A 5,364-nucleotide genomic window follows, 5' to 3' on the forward strand; every position below is an offset into this window, starting at 1 on the left:
GCTCCCTTGTGGGCACCAGCTCCCTTGTGAGCACCTGCTCTTTTGTTGGCATTGGCTCCCTTGTGGGCACCAGCTCACTTCTGAGCACCAGCTCCCTTGTGAGCACCAGCTCCCTTGTAGGCACCAGCTAACTCTTGAGCACCAGCTCCATTGTGGACACCTAGCTCTTTTGTGGGCACCAGATCCCTTGTGAGCGCCAACTCCCTTGAGGGCACCAGCTCCCTTGTGGGCAACTTGATCCCTTTTGAGCACCAGCTCCACTGTGGCACTTAACTCCCTTGTGGGCACCAGCTCCCTTGTGGGCACCTTGCTCCCTTGTGATCACCAGCTCTTTTGTGGGCACCTAGCTCCATTGTGAGCACCAACTCCCTTGTGAGCACCAGCTCCTTGTGTGCACCAACCCCCTTGTTAGCACCAGCTCCCTTGTGGGTACCAGCTCCTTCGTGAGCACCAGCTTCCTTGTGGGCACCAGCTCCCTTGTGAGCACCAGCTCCCTTGTGAGCACCAGCTCCCTTGTGAGCACCAGCTCCGTTGTTGGCACCACCTCCCTTGTGGGCATCAGCTCCCTTGTGGGCACCAGCTCCCTTCTGAGCACCAGCTCCCTTGTGAGCACCAGCTCCCTTGTGGGCGCCAGCTCCCTTGTTGGCACCATCTCCCTTGTAGGCACCAGCTCCCTTGTGAGCACCAGCTCCCTTGTGGGCACCAGCTCCCTTGTGGGCACTTAGCTCCCTTGTGGGCACCAGCTCCCTTGTGAGCACCAGCTCCCTTGTGGGCACCAGCTCCCTTGTGGGCAACTTGCTCCCTTGTGAGCACCAGCTCCGTTGTGGCACTTAGCTCCCTAGTGGGCACCAGCTCCCTTGTGGGCACCAGCTAACTTGTGAGCACCAGCTCCCTTTTGAGTACCAGCTCCTTCGTTGGCTCCAACTTCCTTGTGGGCACCAGCTCCCTCGTGGGCTCAAGCTTCCTTGTGGGCACCTAGTTCCCTTGTGGCACCAGCTTCCTTGTGAGCACCAGCTCCCTTGTGAGCATCAGCTCCCTTGTGGGCAACAGCTTCCTTGCGGGCATCTACCTATCTTTTGGGCACAAGCTCCCTTGTGAGCACCTGCTCCCTTGTGAGCACCAGCTAACTTGTAAGCACCAGCTCCCTTGTGAGCACCAGCTACCTTGTGAGCACCAGCTCTCTTGTGAGCACCAGCTCCATTGCGAGCAGAAGCTCCCTTGTGAGCACCAGCTCCCTTGTGAGGTCCAGTTCCCTTGTGAGCACCAGCTCCCATGTGGGCACCAGCTCCCTTTTGAGCACCTGCTCTCTTATGAGCACCAGCTCCATTGTGGGCACCAGCTCCCTTGTGGGCACTAGCTCCCTTGTGGGCACTAGCTCCCTTATGGGCACCAGCCCCCTTATGAACACCAGTTCCCTTCTGAGCACCAGCTCTCTTGTTAGCACCAGCTCCCTTGTGAGCACCAGCTCCCTTGTGAGCACCATCTCTCATGTGAGTACCAGTTCCCTTGTGGGTACCAGCTCACTTGTGGATTCCAGCTCCCTTGTGAGCACCGGCTCCCTTGTGGATACCAGCTCCCTTGTGGGTACCAGCTCCCTTTTGCGTACGAGCTCCCTTGTGGGTACCAGCTCCCTTATGGGTACCAGCTCCCTTGTTGGAACCAACTCCCTTGTGAGCACCGGCTCCCTTGTGGGTACCAGCTCTCTTGTGGGTACCAGCTCTATTGTGAGCACCAGCTACCTTGTGGGTACCAGCTACCTTGTGTGTACCAGCTCCATTGTGGGTACCAGCTCCCTTGTGAGCATAAGCTCCCTTGAGGGTACCAGCTCTTTTATGGGTACCAGCACCCTTGTGGGTACCAGCTCCCTTGTGAGAACCTGCTCCCTTGTGGGTACCAGCTCCCTTGTGAGCACCAACTCCCTTGTGAGCACCAGCTACCTTGTGAGCACCAGCTCCCTTGTGAGCACCAGCTCCCTTGTGGGTACCAGCTCCCTTGTGAGCAGCAGCTCTTTTGTGGGTACCAGCTCCCTTGTGAGCACCAACTCCCTTGTGAGCACCAGCTACCTTGTGAGCACCAGCTCCCTTGTGGGTACCAGCTCCCTTTTGGGTACCAGCTCACTTGTGGATACCAGCTCCCTTGTGAGCACCAGCTCCCTTGTGGGTACCAGCTCCCTTGTGAGCAGCAGCTCTTTTGTGGGTACCAGCTCCCTTGTGAGCACCAACTCCCTTGTGAGCACCAGCTACCTTGTGAGCACCAGCTCCCTTGTGAGCACCAGCTCCCTTGTGAGCACCAGCTCCCTTGTGGGCACAAGCTCCCTCTTGAGCACCAGCTTTTTTGTGGGCATCTAGCTCCATTGTGGGCACCAGCTTTTTTGCGAGCACCAGCTCCCTTGTTGGCACCAGCTCCCTTGTGGGCATCTAGCTCCCTTGCGGGCACCAGCTCCTTTGTGAGCACCAGCTCCCTTGTGGGCACCAGCTCCCTTGTGGGCACCTAGCTCCCTTGTGAGAACCAGCTCCCTTGTGGGCACATAGCTCCCTTGTGGGCACCAGATCCTTTGTGAGCACCTAGCTCCCTTGTGCGCACCAGCTCTTTTGTGGGCACCTAGCTCCCTTGTGAGCGCCAGCTCCCTTTTGAGCACCAGCTCCCTTCTGTGCACTTAGTTCCCTTGTGAGCACCAACTCCCTTGTAAGCACCAGCTCCCTTGTGTGCACTAGCCCCCTTGTTAGCAACAGCTCCCTTCTGGGTACCAGCTCCGTCGTGGGCACCAGCTTCCTTGTCGGCACCAGCTCCCTAGTGGGCACCAGCACCGTTGTGAGCACCAGCTCGCTTGTGGGCACCAGCTCCCTCTTGAGCACCAGCTCCCTTCTTGGCGCCTAGCTCCCTTGTGGGCACCAGCTCCCTTGTGAGCACCTGCTCTTTTGTTGGCATCGGCTCCCTTGTGGGCACCAGCTCACTTGTGAGCACAAGCTCCCTTGTGAGCACCAGCTCCCTTGTATGCACCAGCTAACTCTTGAGCACCAGCTCCCTTGTGGGCACCTAGCTCTTTTGTGGGCACCAGATCCCTCGTGAGCGCCAACTCCCTTGTGGGCACCAGCTCCCTTGTGGGCAACTTGATCCCTTGTGAGCACCAGCTCCACTGTGGCACTTAACTCCCTTGTTTGCACCAGCTCCCTTGTGGGCACCTAGCTCCCTTGTGATCACCAGCTCTTTTATGGGCACCTAGCTCCATTGTGAGCATCAACTCCCTTGTGAGCACCAGCTCCTTGTGTGCACCAACCCCCTTGTTAGCACCAGCTCCCTTGTGGGTACCAGCTCCTTCGTGGGCACCAGCTTCCTTGTCGGCACCCGCTCCCTTGTGGGCACCAGCTCCCTTGTGAGCACCAGCTCCCTTGTGAGCACCAGCTCCGTTGTGAGCACCAGCTCCCTTGTTGGCACCACCACCCTTGTGGGCACCAGCTCCCTTGTGGGCACCAGCTCCCTTGTGAGCACCAGCTCCCTTGTGAGCTCCAGCTCCCTTGTGAGCACCAGCTCTCTTCTTGGCACCAGCTCCCTTGTGGGCACCAGCTCCCTTGTGAGCACCAGCTCCCTTGTGGGCACCTAGCTCCCTTGTGAGCACCAGCTCCCTTGTGAGCACAAGCTCCCTTGTGGGCACGTGCTCCCTTGTGGGCAACTTGCTCCCTTGTGAGCACCAGCTCCATTGTGGCACTTAGCTCCCTAGTGGGCACCAGCTCCTTTGTGGGCACCAGCTAACTTGTGAGCACCACTCCCTTGTGGGTACCAGCTCCTTCGTGGGCAACAGCTTCCTTGTCGGCACCAGCTCCCTTGTTGGCACCAGCTCCCTTGTGAGCGCCAGCTCCCTTGTGGGCACCAGCTCCCTTGTGGGCACGAGTTCCCTCGTGGGCACTAGCTGCCTCGTGAGCACATGCTAAATCGTGAGCATCAGCTCCATCGTGGGCACCAGCTCCCTCGTGAGCAACCTTGTGAGCACCAGCTCCCTTGTGAGCACCAGCTACCTTGTGAGCACCAGCTCCCTTGTGAGCACCAGCTCCCTTTTCGGCACTAGCTCCCTTGTGGGCACCAGCTCCCTTGTGAGCACCAGCTCCCTTGTGGGCACCAACTCCCTCTTGAGCACCAGCTCCATTGTGGGCACCTAGCTCCCTTGTGGGCACCAGCTCCCTTGTGAGCATCAGCTCCCTTGTGGGCACCAGCTCTTTTTTGGGCACCTAGCTCCCATGTGAGCACTAGCTCTCTTGTGGGCACCTAGCTCCCTTATGGGCACCAGCTCCCTTGTGGGTACCAGGTCCCTTGTGGGTAGCAGCTCCCTAGTGGGTACCAGCTCCCTTGTGGGTACCAGCTCACTTGTGGGTACCAGTTCCTTGTGGGTTCCAGTTCCCTTTTGGGTACCAGCTCTTTTGTGAGTACCAGCTCTCTTGTGGGTACCAGCACCCTTGTGGTTACCAAGTCCTTTGTGGGTACCAGCTCCCTTGTGCGTACCAGCTCACTTGTGGGTTCCAGCTCCCTTGTGAGCACCAGCTCCCTTGTGGGTACCAGCTCCCTTGTGAGCACCAGCTCCCTTGTGGGTACCGGCTCCCTTGTGGGCACCAGCTCCCTTGTGGATACCAGCTCCCTTGTGGGTACCAGCTCCCTTATGGGTACCAGCTCCCTTGTTGTTACCAACTCCCTTGTGAGCACCGGCTCCCTTGTGGGTACCACCTCCTTTGTGGGTACCAGCTCCATTGTGAGCACCAGCTACCTTGTGGGTACCAGCTACCTTGTGGGTACCAGCTCCATTGTGGGTACCAGCTCCCTTGTGAGCACCAGCTCCCCATGTGGGTACCAGCTCCCTTGAGAGCACAAGCTCCCTTATGGGTACCAGCACCCTAGTGGGTAACAGCACTGTTGTGAGAACCAGCTCCCCTGTTGGCACCAGCTCCATTGAGGGAACCAGCTCCCTTGTGGGTACCAGCTCTCTTCTGAGCACCAGCTCCCTTGTGGGTACCAACTCCAGTTTGAGCACCTGCTCCCTTGTGGGTGCCAGCTCCCTTGTGAGCACCAGCTCCCATGTGGGTACCAGCTCGCTTGTGGGTACCAGCTCCATTGTGGGTTCCAGCTCCCTTGTGGGTACCATATCCATTGTGGGTACCTGCTCCCACGTGGGTACCAGCTCCCTTGTGGGTACGAGCTCCCTTGTGGGTACCAGCTTCCTTGTGAGTGCCAGCTCTCTTGTGAGCACCATCTCCCTAGTTGCTGCCAGCTCCCTAGTGGGTACCAGCTCTCTTGCGGGAACCAGCTCCCTTGTGAGCACCAGCTCTTTTGTGGGTACCAGCTCCCTTGTGAGCACCAACTCCCTTGTGAGCACCAGCT

This window comes from Cherax quadricarinatus, unplaced genomic scaffold, assembly GCF_038502225.1.
Source record: "Cherax quadricarinatus isolate ZL_2023a unplaced genomic scaffold, ASM3850222v1 Contig47, whole genome shotgun sequence".
In the NCBI taxonomy this organism is placed as follows: Eukaryota; Metazoa; Arthropoda; class Malacostraca; order Decapoda; family Parastacidae; genus Cherax; species Cherax quadricarinatus.